The sequence below is a fragment of the Malaclemys terrapin genome, chromosome 1 (assembly GCF_027887155.1).
Source record: "Malaclemys terrapin pileata isolate rMalTer1 chromosome 1, rMalTer1.hap1, whole genome shotgun sequence".
In the NCBI taxonomy this organism is placed as follows: Eukaryota; Metazoa; Chordata; order Testudines; family Emydidae; genus Malaclemys; species Malaclemys terrapin.
The window spans coordinates 283,652,518-283,667,273 of NC_071505.1; positions in this window are offsets into that span (position 1 = coordinate 283,652,518).

Sequence of the window (14,756 nt, forward strand, 5' to 3'; positions counted from 1 at the left end):
GTTAATTGATAAACAAAAGTGATTTTATTAAGTATAAAGAGTAGGATTTAAGTGGTTTCAAGTAATAGACAGAACAAAATAAGTTACCAAGCAAAATAAAAGAAAACACGCAAGTCTAAGCCTAATACATTTAGGAACTGAATAGAGGTAAAGCTCACCCTCAGAGATGTTCCAATAAGCTTCTTTCACAGACTAGTCTCCTTCCTAGTCTGGGCCCAGTCACATGTCACTGTAAGACCTCATTCTCCATTCTTTCAGGGTTGGCCTGCACATACCCAGGAAGGTTTCAGGGTAGCAGCCGTGTTAGTCTATATCCTCAAAAAGAACAGGAGTACTTGTGGCACCTTAGAGACTAACAAATTTATTAGAGCATAAGCTTTCGTGGGCTACAACCGAAGGTTTGTGAGTAAACAGAACCATTCACAACCAATTGTCCTAGTTAATGGGAGCCATCAAGATCCTAAGCCACCATTAATGGTCCACACTTTGCATAGTTACAATAAGCCCTTAGAGTAATACTTCATATTTCTAGTTTTAGATACAAGAATTATACATTCATACAAATAGGATGAACACACTCAGTAGATTATAAGCTTTTTAATGATACCTTACAAGAGACCTTTTGCATGAAGCATATTCCAGTTACATCATATTCACACTTATAAACATATTTCCATAAAACATATGGAGTGAAACGTCACAGTGTTGATATATTTTCACAAAGTATTTCATAGATTTGGGGATAGATTCACCAATAAGCTTTGGCTGCTTTGTACCACTCCACTGAAGCAAAGCAGACATAAGTCTGGTTTAACTAGCCAGCTAAGCCTATCTTATGGTTGCTTTGCATTGCTAGAGTATCTGTAGGGTACCAGCAAATGTGGCCCTTTTGAGTGTTGCTTTGTAACAACAGCATTACACTTTCACTTAGCAGAGTCAGAATATAAAAGGCTATTAGATAAGGTGTTTAAAACATCAATTTACTCAATTAAGAACAAAGAATACAGCATATAAAATACAGAACTGAGGCACATTAGTTGGGTATGTTTTTACTATTGCTACTGTCCATTCAATTTTTTCTTCTGTAAACTGAGTGCATCAGCCTCTAATGGTCCTGTAAACCTCCCAGCTGCAGTGTAGGGGCAATGGTCCTGTAAACCTCTAGAATTTGAAAGAGGCAGTGGCCTTGTCTGACAGACTCCTGAATATATCATAAGTGAGAATGAATCAAAGATGCCAGAAGGACACTGGGTTTATTCCATCCAAGAATAACATCAGGTCATAAGGGGTGGCTCAGAGAGGACCTGTTGTAGATTCTTCTAGGTAAGGCATGATTGTATAGTAACCAAAGAACCCTTGACTTAGTGGGGTCCTCCATACGTTCAGACAAACCTTCCGCCACAAAATTTGTGTGTTGGGTTGCTATATGTGGTGGCTGACTTACCCTCTTACAAAACTCTAACAAAGTTGTTTTTTCCCCTTTTCTCTTTTGCTTCCTATACATATTTACATTCTGGTTTTTCTCTCAATTAATTTAAAGAACTTTTGTCACACATTTTCTGTCTTAAACACAAGGATTCAATAAAAAGAACAGGAGTACTTGTGGCACCTTATATACTAACAAATTTATTAGAGCATAAGCTTTCGTGGTCTACAGCCCACTTCTTCGGATGCATATAGAGTGAAACATATATTGAGGAGATATATATACACACATACAGAGAGCATGAACAGGTGGGAGTTGTCAATTGGCCTCTCAAAGTTGGTAAGACAACTCCCACCTGTTCATGCTCTCTGTATGTGTGTATATATATCTCCTCAATATATGTTTCACTCTATATGCATCCGAAGAAGTGGGCTGTAGTCCACGAAAGCTTATGCTCTAATAAATTTGTTAGTATATAAGGTGCCACAAGTACTCCTGTTCTTTTTGCGGATACAGACTAACACGGCTGCTACTCTGAAAAAAGGATTCAATAGTCTGCAGTTACTACAAATCCATTGTGTATGTTCCCATCTCAGATCTTCAATAAACATTGGCTCTAAAACTAACTTTGTATAGTAATACACACTCCATATGAACCCAAATCCACTTCTTAAAACTCCAGCCAGTTTTCTTTCGACTAAAAATTGCTAACTTATTTCACTAATACTAGAGAGAACCAAAGATGCAAAAATTCAGATTCAGATATTTATCTGTAAGGGGGCTGAGATTAGATCCATTACAGAGATGTGGGTCAGTCACAAGGTTTTGACCTGGATCCAAATCTGAATTTCATCAGAGTTCAAAGATATTCATATAAGAGGTTTTTGTCCAGGTGAATCTCTAATATCTATGGTTTTTTTAAATTGAAATGTGGCTTTTTATAAGGTTATCTGTATTCACGGCCAATATAGTTTCAGTGGTTTAAACTGGGAAACTTATTAAATTGTGATCATAAGTTCCAAAACTATCCTTAATAATCACTTGGAGAGTCATGCTCCCCTCTGTGGTGTGGATATCTGAGAACTCATTGTGTTCACATTCCAGGGAGCCTTATTTAGTGCACTGCTCACACTATCCAGGTCAGCCATTCTCCACCTAGTCATGGAGGGGACCCAGATCTCTAAAACCTACGGTTTTGGAGTAGAAGAGAGGACTAAAAACAGCATCCTCCAGTGAAAAGGAAATGTTTTTCCCTTAAGTTTTGAGGAAGGCAGTGAAACTATAAATGTCCATGGACCCCTAGCAGTCAGCTCTGCTGCAGTCAAAATATGATGAAGCCCTGGCTGGGATGATTTAGTTGGGGATTGATCCTGCTTTGAGCAGGGGTTGGACTAGATGACCTCCTGAAGTCCCTTTCAACCCTGATATTCTATGATTCTATGATAATATCTACTGAATAGGGCATCCAGTTATTTGAAAAGAGCTCTCACTGAACCCAATATCTACTTTTTTGTTAGAAGGAATCAATAGTCACATTAAATGTGATCTGAGACTGAAATAAACTGTTGATATTTGAGATGCCTGCCCTGAGAATCAAAAATATTTTTGCTCACAACATGTGGATGAAGTCATTTAAACTAACCGTTCACTCCTGTTCTCAGTTCTTGTGCCCCATGCTGTGCAGATATTCCCCCTTTGGGCTGTTCAAAGGAATGGCAGCTGGGGCCAGGACTAATTCATGGCTGGCCCTGGGTTGCCATACAGGGAAGAGAATAAGAAGCTTCCCACATCGTGCAACCCTACATAAATATTCCCCAGAATTGTAGCCCCTGAGAGTGCAGGGGTGGCTCCCAACAGGAGCAGCTCATTGAAAAGAATGTGGTCAGAGAGGAGTGAGGAGTAAACAGAATACAGGGGGAGTGTGCAGAACTGCTTAATCTCTGTTGTAAATTAATCCCTGGGTAACCAGGGAGCACTGAAGCAGAAAAACTCGGTGTTCTTTGTGGTTCTGCATCAGCCCCAACATAGGGTGTTAATGACATAGTCCAGAATACAAGCAGCCAGATAATGGCTGTCTCCTATATGGTAGAGTGTGAGCAAAAGTGTTCCCTCCATCTTCTTTCTTACCACATTCATAAGCTCAGAAACTATAAATGGGCCTCTCAGATTGTAATCTCTTCAAGTCAGGGCATTAGCTTTTTTATGTTGACACTAATGAGCCTCTAAGCATCTGAAGAGTGAAAAATAGTCATGGGGTTTGTTGCAACAAAGTAAAATATTATATAATCAGGCTCTAAAGCTGAAAACATTTGAATAAGAGTTGATATGTCCACTTATTATACTAATTACAATAGTTTCATTGTTATCTTGTGCTTTTCCAGTCTGTTTGTAGAATCCACCTATTGTCTCTTGTCTTATAATTATAGTGAAAGTTATTTGGAACAGAGGCTGTGTTTTGGTTATATGTGTTTACAGTAGCTAGCACAATGGACACTTACTCCCGGATTGAGGTTTCTAAGTGCTTCCATACAATAAATAATTATCATCATCATTAATATAATGATAATGAAATGATCATAATGATAACCTGACAAAACCAGGAATGGATTTTTACCTAGATTTAGGTTCCCCAGTCGACCATCTGAAACACAAGTGAAATGCCATTAAAAAACATTAGGTTGCAAAACATTTCTAATTCCATTTTCTTTTCACATATGGCAACATTTTAGAAGTTTCCATTGAGGTAATTAATCAGCTTTCTGCCACAAATGCATCTTGGAGAAAACTTCTTTTGTTCCCCATTTTGTAATGAGTGACCACCAGAGCCTGAATAATTAAATTGCCAAATTTAAAGCTGAAGTGAAACAGGAGCTGTCAGTCAAGTTCAGACATTCTTGTCATTTATCTTGCTTACTGGTCTGTTTGTAAGCAGAACTGACATGTAAAAATAGCACCAGCAGTAAACCATTGGTGCTGAAGTGCCTGCTATTCCCCATGAGTGCCTTCATAACTCCAATTTTCTTTGTAGTGAAGTTGTAATGACAGCTGTCATCAATGGGCTTTCATGAAACATACACTGACCTTTAGATGCTATATATTACAATTACTATTGTAAAGCCTGCAGGGCCTTGCACTGGGATTTCACACTTCAACATAGCTGCAAATTGTTAACCCTTGATGAATTCTTACAAGCACTGGTGAAAGGGATCTTTGCTTTATGTTATTTCATTCAGGATACCCCTCTCCTGAACATGGGGATCCTCACAAGGGGATGCTTGTTTAGAAAGAGATGCAGAATGTGGGCTCATAGAGAACTATTCTGTGTACACATTTTGAAGAGAATTTCTTCAGTTATCAAAATGATACAGAAAAAAATAAAAAACAGGATATACCATCCGTTCATCCAAAATGGTGCACAGATGAGACACACATAGTGGACAACTCCTAGAAGACTGGTATATCCCTCTCAGAGACTACATCTTCATAAATGTGAATGAGGACCTGGCAGGACAAATCAAAGTGACCTGAAAAGTGTAACAGAGGGAGCACCCATAGAGACAAAGAGGGAAAGGGTGACAGAAGAAACCTGATACCAAAGGCTGCATCTCTGACACACTGACCTGTCAAAAAGATCAGGAAAAGAAATAATGGTTCAGAAGCCTAACTTTAGACACATACTTTTGAAAATGTGGGTTTGGACCTGTTTTCTATGACTATTCTTTTCTGGTTGTTGAAGTCACTCAAAGAAAGCTATGTAAACTGTATGCTTTTCTTGGAGTTGCTGATAGCTTAATTATTCTCATTTGATGTCTACAGAAAAAGCCTAGAACAGTCTAATATTTGAGGAACTTCACTATATAATGTAAATATTTCAGCTATGCAGTTATGCACATGCACGCAGGTTTGCACAATCAGGATCACAATGTGTAATGGAACACAGCAAGCACTGACGGGTTCCTGGGGTGCAACCTGAACTGGGCGACCTCTGAGCCCTCTGTCCCACCAACCTGGAGTATCCCTCTCATGCTGTGATGGTGTTGGCAAGCTACAAACCTCTGGCAGGTACTGCACTTACACAGACCTCCAAAGGCAGGGACACACCCAACAGAATTACAAGAATGCTTCTCCCAGCTACTCATAAACCAACTTTAGATAGGACCCTCAGCTCCCCAGCCTTGAATACCAGGACTGTACTGTCTTGTCCTGGTCAGAAGCCTGACCAGTGTAAGTTCATTACTAGGGCCCTACCAAATTCATGGTCCATTTTGATCAATTTCATGTCCAGATGGTTTTTAAATTGGTCAATTTCACATTTTCACATTTTGCATCTGAAATTTCACAGTGTTGTAACTGAGGGGGCCCCAATTCAAAAGGTACCCAGAAGTGGGTCTGATCTCCCCCTGAGAGTGGCAGTGCAGGGGAAGGACAAGTTCTGTCCCTCCCCAGACTGGTCAGGACTCACAACTAGAAGCCCCCAGCTGGGGCATTCCAAGTAGTACGGGGAAGATCAGAATTCACAGGGAAGGGCTTATTTCACAATCTGTGACATGTTTTTCAGGGCCATGAAATTGGTAGAACCCTATTCATTACCCAGTCCACCCCTCCCTAGATGGGAAAGGGATGTACACTAGCCTTTGTAAACTGAGCTGAGATTTCCCAAGCACTTCCACCAAAACACACTGTTTTAGGTAAAAAATGAAACAGGTTTATTAAGTACAGAAAGGTAGATTTTAAGTGGGGATTCTAGGGTGTTGCTCTGAGGTACAGAGTATTACACAGGCATTTAGTCACACTGGGCACAACATACACTAACTATAACATTATTTTCAATATTTATAACATTGTTTTATATTATCTTGCCATTTGATCAGTGACATTTGTTTGAACATTGTCAGAAATTGAAGAATCTTAAGAATCTGCTGCAGCATCAGCACTTTGTACCATTAACTATCCCAGCTAGATGAAAAGTGCAGGAAAAAAAAAAATACCTTGTCCAGTTTCCTGTAGATTTAAAAGTTTCAATGATTTTTTTTTCCTTTTTCATTTTTCTAGAACATACTGTGACAAAGTTCCTCCTCTATCTTGGTGGGTCCTGCGCTTATTGGCAGATTTTCTTGTCTCAGAGATTCACCATGTGGGTTGGAGAACAGCCCAGAGACCTTCCCCTCTGGAAGAACCCACAGTCCAGGTCAATTGGGAGGTTTGGGGGGAACCCAGGCCCCCCCTCTACTCCAGGTTCCAGCCCAGGGCCCTGTGGACTGCAGCTGTCTATAGTGCCTCAAGTAACAGCTGCATGACAGCTACAACTCCCTGGGCTACTTCCCCATGGCCTCCTCCAAACACCTTCCTTATTCTCACCACAGGACCTTCCTCTTGGTATCTGATAACACTTGTGCTCTTCAGTTCTCCAGCAGCACACCCTCTCACTCTCAGCTCCTTTCGTCTCTTACTCCCAGCTCCTCACACTCATACCACAAACTGAAGTGAGCTCCTTTTTAAAACCCAGGTGCCCTGATTAGCCTGCCTTCATTGATTCTAGCAGATTCTTCTTAATTGGCTCCAGGTGTCCTAATTAGCCTGCTTGCCTTAACTGGTTCTAGCAGGTTCCTGATTACTCTAGTGCAGCCCCTACTCTGGTCACTCAGGGAACAAAAAACTACTCATCCAATAACCAGTATATTTGCCCTCTACCAGACTCCTGTACCCCACTGGTCTGGGTCTGTCACATATCCCTCCCCCCTGCTCAACACCAAGGGGTTGGGCAGCTTGGGATGCCAGACAGTGCACACGTGACAAGCCATCGGCGTTGCCATGACGGCTCCCTGCTCTGTGTTGCACATGGAACTGGAAAGGTTGGAGGGATAAGAACCATCTGGTCACCCTTGTGTTCTTCTCCTTGTTCCACTGCATCCATTGAAGAGGGGCATTGTCAATCACGAGGACAAATCTGCACCCGAGCAGGTAGTAGCGCAATGTTTCCATGGCCCATTTTACAGCGAGGCATTCTCTCTCCACCACTGCATATTTTTGTTCCCTTGGAACGAGTTTCTGACTGAGGTATAGAATTGGGTGTTCCTCCTCCCCGACCATCTGTGATAGAACGGCCCCCATCCCTACTTTTGATGCATCCGTCTGCAGGATAAACTCCTTGGTGAAATCAGGGGCTATCAGTACGGGGTTATTGCAGAGGACAGTCTGTAGGTCTGTGAATGCTTCCTCTGCCGTGTCAGACCATCTCACCAGATCAGGTCCATGGGCTTTCACTAGATCTGTCAGGGGGCTTACCGTTGTGGCAAAGTGGGGGGATAAATTGTTGGTAATACCCCACCACACCTAGGAACGCCCAGACTTGTTTCTTGCGAATTGGTCGGAGCCAATTTTGGATGGCCTCTAACTTGTTCACTTGGGGTTTTATCAGACCTTTTCCCACAATGTAGCCAAGATATTTGGCCTCTGTAAACCCTACAGCACACTTGGCAGGGTTTGCTGTAAGGCCAGCTCACCTGAAGTTATCGAGGACTGCCTCCACCTTCTCCAGGTGGGTTTCCCAATGAATGACCACATCGTCCAAGTAGGCAGCAGCATAACTGTTATGCAGGTGTAATAGCTTGTCCATGAGGCGCTGAAAGGTAGCTGGGGCCCCATGTAGTCCAAAAGGGAGGACAGTATATTGAAAAAGACCCTCTGGTGTAGAGAACTCACTTTTTTCCTTTGCATCTTCTGCAAGGGGAATATGCCAGTACCCCTTTGTCAAGTCTAGGGTAGTCAAGTACCGGGCATTACCCAGAGGGTCCACTAGCTCATCTATGCGAGGTATGGGGTACACGTCGAACTGGGATACTTCGTTTAGTTGCCGGAAGTTGTTGCAAAATCATGTGGTGCCATCAGGTTTGGGAACCAGCACGATTGGGCTGGACCACTGACTGTGGGATTCTTCAATGATCCCCAACTCCAACATTTTTTTTATTTCTGCTTTTATTTCCTCCCTTTTTGCTGCTGGCACCCGATAGGGCCTCATTGTTACTCTGGCCCCAGGATTCGTGACGATGTGGCGATATGTCTCGGTTGTTCGACCCGGTTTTGTCGAGAACACATCTTGGTTCTGGATGATCATCTCAGACACCTCATTCTTCTGGTCTGGTGTTAAATCAGGAGACACTCTCACCTGTTTGGAAAGCTTGTTTTCCTGGGTTAGGTCTTTTTGGACCATTGTGCATGTCTCTTGTGCATGCCAGGGTTTCAGAAAGTTAACGTGATAAATCTGTTGTTGTTTTCTGCGTCCTGGCTGCCGCACCTTGTAGGTTACTTCCCCCACAGGTTCAACCACCTCATAGAGCCCCTGCCATTGGGCCAGAAGCTTGCTTTCTGCCATGGGTACTGTCATAACAATAAAGGGAAGGGTAACAGCTGTCCTGTATACAGTACTATAAAATTCCTCCTGGCCAGAGACTCCAAAATCCTTTTCCCTGTAAAGGGTTAAGAAACTCAGGTAACCTGGCTGGCATCTGACCTAAAGGACCAATAAGGGGACAAGATACTTTCAAATCTTGGGTGGGGGGAAGGCTTTTGTTTGTGTTCTTTGTTTGGGAGTGTGTTCGTTCTCGGAACTGAGAGGGACCAGACATCAATCCAGGTTCTCTACATCTTTCTAAACAAGTCTCTCCTATTTCAAACTTGTAAGTAAATAGCCAGGCAAGGCGAGTTAGTTTTCCTTTGTTTTCTCAACTTGTAAATGTACCTTTTACTAGAGTGTTTATCTTTGTTTGCTGTACTTTGAACCTGAGACTAGAGGGGAGTCCTCTGAGCTCTTTAAGTTTGATTGCCCTGTAAGGTTAATTTCCATACTGATTTTACAGAGATGATTTTTACCTTTTTCTTTAATTAAAAGCTTTCTTTTTAGAACCTGATTGATTTTTCCTTGTTTTAAGATCCAAGGGGTTTGGATCTTGATTCACCAGGAGTTGGTGGGAGGAAGGAGGGGGGATGGTTAATTTCTCCTTGTTTTAAGATCCAAGGGGTTTGGATCTTGATTCACCAGGAGTTGGTGGGAGGAAGGAGGGGGGATGGTTAATTTCTCCTTGTTTTAAGATCCAGGGGGTTTGGATCTGTACTCACCAGGGAGTTGGTGAAAGGTTTCTCAGGCTTCCCAGGGAGGGAAATGGTGGCAGCGGAACCAGAGCTAAGCTGGTAGTTAAGCTTAGAAGTTTTCATGCAGGCCCCTACATTTGTACCCTAAAGTTCAAAGTGGGGATCCAGCCTTGACAGGTACCAACACCATAACCCAATCACCTGGTTGGAACTTTCGCACTTTTGCCTGGTGATTGTAATGGGTTCGCTGGGCCTCCTGTGCCTTCTCCAAATGTTCCCGTACAATAGGGGTAACCCGGGCTATCCGGTCTCGCATCTGCATTACATGCTCTATTATATTTCTCCCCTTATTGGGTTCCTCTTCCCAGATCTCTTTGGCAATATCTAATATGGCACGGGGGTGATGCCCGTATAATATCTCGAAGGGGGAAAACCCAGTTGAGGCCTGTGGTACCTCCCGGATAGCGAACATAAGGTAGGGTAGTAGGGTGTCCCAATCCTTCCCGTCCCGACTTACCACCTTCCTTATCATAGCCTTGAGGGTTCGGTTAAACCTTTCTACCAACCCATCAGTCTGTAGATGGTAGACCGAAGTTCTCAGGGTATGTATATGGAGCAGCGTACAGAGGTCCTTCATTAGCTTTGATATAAATGGGGTTCCTTGGTCAGTTAATATCTCCTTCGGTAGCCCCATTCGGGCAAAGATCCCCACCAGGTCTTTGACTATAGTTTTAGAGGCTGTGTTCCGCAGGGGAACGGCTTCTGGGTAGCGAGTAGCATAGTCCAAAACAACAAGTATATATTGGTGGCCCCGAGCCGTCTTCTCCAGTGGTCCCACTAGGTCCATGGCTATTTGCTCGAAGGGGACCTCTATGATGGGAAGGGGTACTAAAAGTGCCCTCAAGTGGGGATGGGGACTGTGCAGCTGACACTCCGGGCCGGAGGCACAGTACCTCGGCACTTCTTCATGTACTCCGGGCCAGAAGACCCGTTGTACAACTCATGCCAGGGTCTTCTCTACCCCCAAATGCTCCCCAAAAAGATGACTATGAGCAAGACTTAATACAGCGTTCTTGTGTTTTTGAGGTACTAGGATCTGCTGTACCTTCTGCCCCTGTACTGGTGCAACCCGGTATAAGAGATCCTTCTTCATTATGAAGTAGGGTCCTGGTCCTGGTTTCTCCTTCCACGGGGACCCCATCTATTTCAGTCACCTCCTTCCTAATGTTGTCATACCTTGGGTCTTCTGCCTGGTCCCGTTCAAAATTTCCTCTCCCGGGGCTAATCTGCCCAAGATCTAGGGGCCAGTCTCTGTTGCCTCTACTGGTTCAGAAGCATTAGGGTGGGGGTCAGACTCAGGTGCTTCTCCCTCCTGCGTGGCCTCCTTTTCAGCTGCATGGGTCCACCTACCTATAAGAGCGACCCTTTGGGTTTGGGTCAGTATTCGGGTTCCCAAGGCCTTAGCTGCCCTTCTTTCCCTTTTTGTCTTTCTACCCTGTCTGGGAGTGGAGAACAAATCTGGGGATATTTCAGAGAAGATTGGGGGTTGACAGTCTGCAGTAGATGCCTCATCAATTTTAGGGTCCCCATCTTTCTCCAATTCCCCCACTGGGAGTAAGTATCCAAACCCTGGGAAGTCCCTCCCTATGAGTACCGGGTGTTGGGGGTATGGGAGTTTGGGGACTACACCTGCTGCTACCTCAGTAGTGTTCCCTTGGATCTCGATTTTTACCGGGATGGTGGGGTAGTAATTAACTGTCCCATGGACACATGTTACCCCCGTATGTTTAGCCTGCAGCAGCTGACTACGCTTCACGAGCTTCCCTGAGATAAGCGTGATACCACTCCCCGAATAAATCAGTGCCGTGGTCCCTACCCCATTTAGTTTCACTGGTCTGGTATACATATGTGGGGTTAGTGAGACCCCCCACAAGGTGGATTAGGGAGCATGGATCTGCCCAGTTCCCCAGGTTACACTGCATAGGCTCCTCAGCATTGGGACACTGTGCAGCTATGTGTCCCCATACCCCGCAGGCATAACATCTGTATGGAGCCCTAGGCGTTCCCCGGTCTTTTGTTTCGGGCAGTCTAACATCACGATCCTCTTCTCCCTCAGTGCTCTGACTCTTTGCAGCCTCTGATGGGCCTTCAGCCTCTCTCTTTTTCCACCTGGGCCCTCCTGGTGGCCCAGTCACCCAAACTTTAGGGCTTGGTGCTGCTAGTTTAACCCGGGGTGCCTCTTTCTTAACTGGTCGGGTCAGCTCCCTCGCTGTCCTTTGCCTCTCTACCAGGGCGACAACCTCGTCATAGGTGGAGGGTTCGTTCTGGCTTACCCAGGCATGAAGGTCTGGTGGTAGTCCCCTCATGTATTGGTCAATGACCAGAACCGCTAGTATCTCTTCCAGACTCTGGGACTCTGTTTGAAACCACTTTTGTGCGAGATGGATGAGGTCATACAATTGGGACCGCGGGGTTTTGTCTTCCTGGTACCTCAACCGTGATACTGCTGGGCCCGCACTGCTGTCGTTACCCCAGATCTGGCCAGGATCTCCGCTTTCAGCTGGGGGTAGTCTGCCGCAGCCTCTTTAGGCAGATCATGGTAGGCCTTCTGGGCCTCCCCACACAGGAATGGGGCAAGGATGCCAGACCACTGATCTTGAGGCCAGGCCTCCTGTAGGGCTGTCCTCTCAAAGGCCAGAAGGTATGCCTCTACATCATCTTCCCATGTCATTTTCTGCAGCCAATGGCTGGCCCATATAAGCCGTGTCCCATCATGGCCGCGATTCAGCTCTGTAAGGGACTTTACCTGGTATACCAGTTCCCGCAACATATCTCGGTCTTGAGCAGCCTGGTCCATCAGCAGGCGATTAGTCTCTTGCTGCAAGCCGTACTGCCTCCTATTGGGTGGCTGCCTGGACATGGGTAGCCTCCTGCTGGGCCGCCGTAGCTTGTATCAGTGCCCGCACTATGTCATCCATTGTGGTGAAAAAAAATGAACCCTCTCCCTTTTCTTTTTTTTTTTTTTAAAACCACCCTCCTTCTTCTGCCATGCTGTGCACCCCAAGATCCCACTTTTGACACCAGTGTGACAAAGTTCCTCCTCTATCTTGGTGGGTCCTGCGCTTATTGGCAGATTTTCTTGCCTCAGAGATTCACCATGTGGGTTGGAGAACAGCCCAAAGACCTTCCCCTCTGGAAGAACCCACAGTCTAGGTCAATTGGGAGGTTTGGGGGGAAACCTGGGCCCGCCCTCTACTCCGGGTTCCAGCCCAGGGCCCTGTGGATTGCAGCTGTATATAGTGCCTCAAGTAACAGCTGCATGACAGCTACAACTCCCTGGGCTACTGCCCCATGGCCTCCTCCAAACACCTTCCTTATTCTCACCACAGGACCTTCCTCCTGGTGTCTGATAACACTTGTGCTCCTCAGTCCTCCAGCAGCACACCCTCTCACTCTCAGCTCCTTGTGCCTCTTGCTCCCAGCTCCTCACACTCACATCACAAACTGAAGTGAGCTCCTTTTTAAAACCCAGGTGCCCTGATTAGCCTGCCTTAATTGATTCTAGCAGATTCTTCTTAATTGGCTCCAGGTGTCCTAATTAGCCTGCCTGCCTTAACTGGTTCTAGCAGGTTCCTGATTACTCTAGTGCAGCCCCTGCTCTGGTCACTCAGGGAACAAAAAACTACTCATCCAGTGACCAGTATATTTGCCCTCTACCAGACTCCTATACCCCACTGGTCTGGGTCTGTCACAATACTTTGTAACAGACCACATTCACCTTTACCCATAACATAAGGCTAGTTTGTAATTTTTTAATATATATGATGCTTTGCTTTGGAGTTTCTCTGTAGGTGTCTGAGACATCCTCAGTAGAAGTGAAGGTTTATAACAGCATTATACAAAATAAACCTTAAATAAATAAATAAGTTACTTATTTGTTCTAACATTGTCCCCATCCTCACCTATGGTTATGAACTTTGTGTAATGACCGAAAGGACGAGATCGCAGGTACAAATGGTGGACATGAGGTTTCTCCACAGAATGGCTGGGCTTCCTCTTTGAGATAGGGTGAGCAGCTTGGTTATGAGGGAGGGTGTTGGAGTAAAGCCGTCACTCCTTTGGATTGAGAGGAGCCAGTTAAGGTGGTTTGGACAATTGATGAGGATGCCAGCTGGGAGGCTTCTTTTGGAACTATAATGGGCATGTTCCACTGGGTGGAGTCCCTGAACAGACCCAGGACATGCTGGAGGGATTATATCTCCAGCTGGCCTGGGAACACTGGGGAATCCCCCAGGAGGAGCTGGAACCTATTGTGGAAGAAAAGGAGGTCTGGACCTCCCTACTCTCCATGCTCCTGCCACAATCCTCATCAGGAAAAGCAGCATAAAGGGAAAGGAATGAAGAAGAAGAAGAAGAAGAAGAAGATGTTACCCATCTAATCAGGTAATTACTTAAGGAAAAAATAGTTGTATAGGTGTTTTTCTTTGGGAGGGAAAGAGGGATTACAATATTAGCAAGCAAATAAAAGCTTAATCATATTTTCAAAAGACAAGATGGCAAACAATAACGTGAAAACTTGAAAATTCAAAGAAAGACCTTTGGGTTTCAGCTATTGCAACTACTGCATTTGCAATGCAAACTGAGGTTTGATTTTTTTAAAGCATTTTTTTTCCAGAATATTGTTTCTTTCAGCAAGAAGCACATGGCATTGTTAGGAAATACAATGCCATGTGTCATCTTGCTAAAAATGGTCTGTTTTTGATTTATATTCTATAGGTCAGGATGGGTAGTCTTTTGCTTGAGGTAAAGGGTTGGGAGTCAGGAGAAATGAGTTTTATTCCCAGGGTTCTTTTATTAATTTTAACAAGTTACATTTTCAAAACTGATCATCAGTTTGAGACACCTATAACCTAATTTCAACAGGTGAAGAACATCCACAATTTCTTCATGAGCATCCAGATATTGAAGCACTAAAATTTGTAAATTTTGAAAATATAGAACTTAATCTCTTTCTACCTCAGTTTCTTCATTTGTTAAAATGGAGCTACTCGATCTCTCGGTAGTGGTGTAATGCAAAATTACATTTATTGTACAGCACTTTGAGATCCTTGGATATAAGGTGTTATAGACTTGTATAAATTATTATTTAGTGAATATTTTTTCCACATCCTTCTGATTCTGAGATTCTTTGGTTCAATAAGGTTCTAAGAGATGCTTTTATTATATGGTTTAACTTTAAATG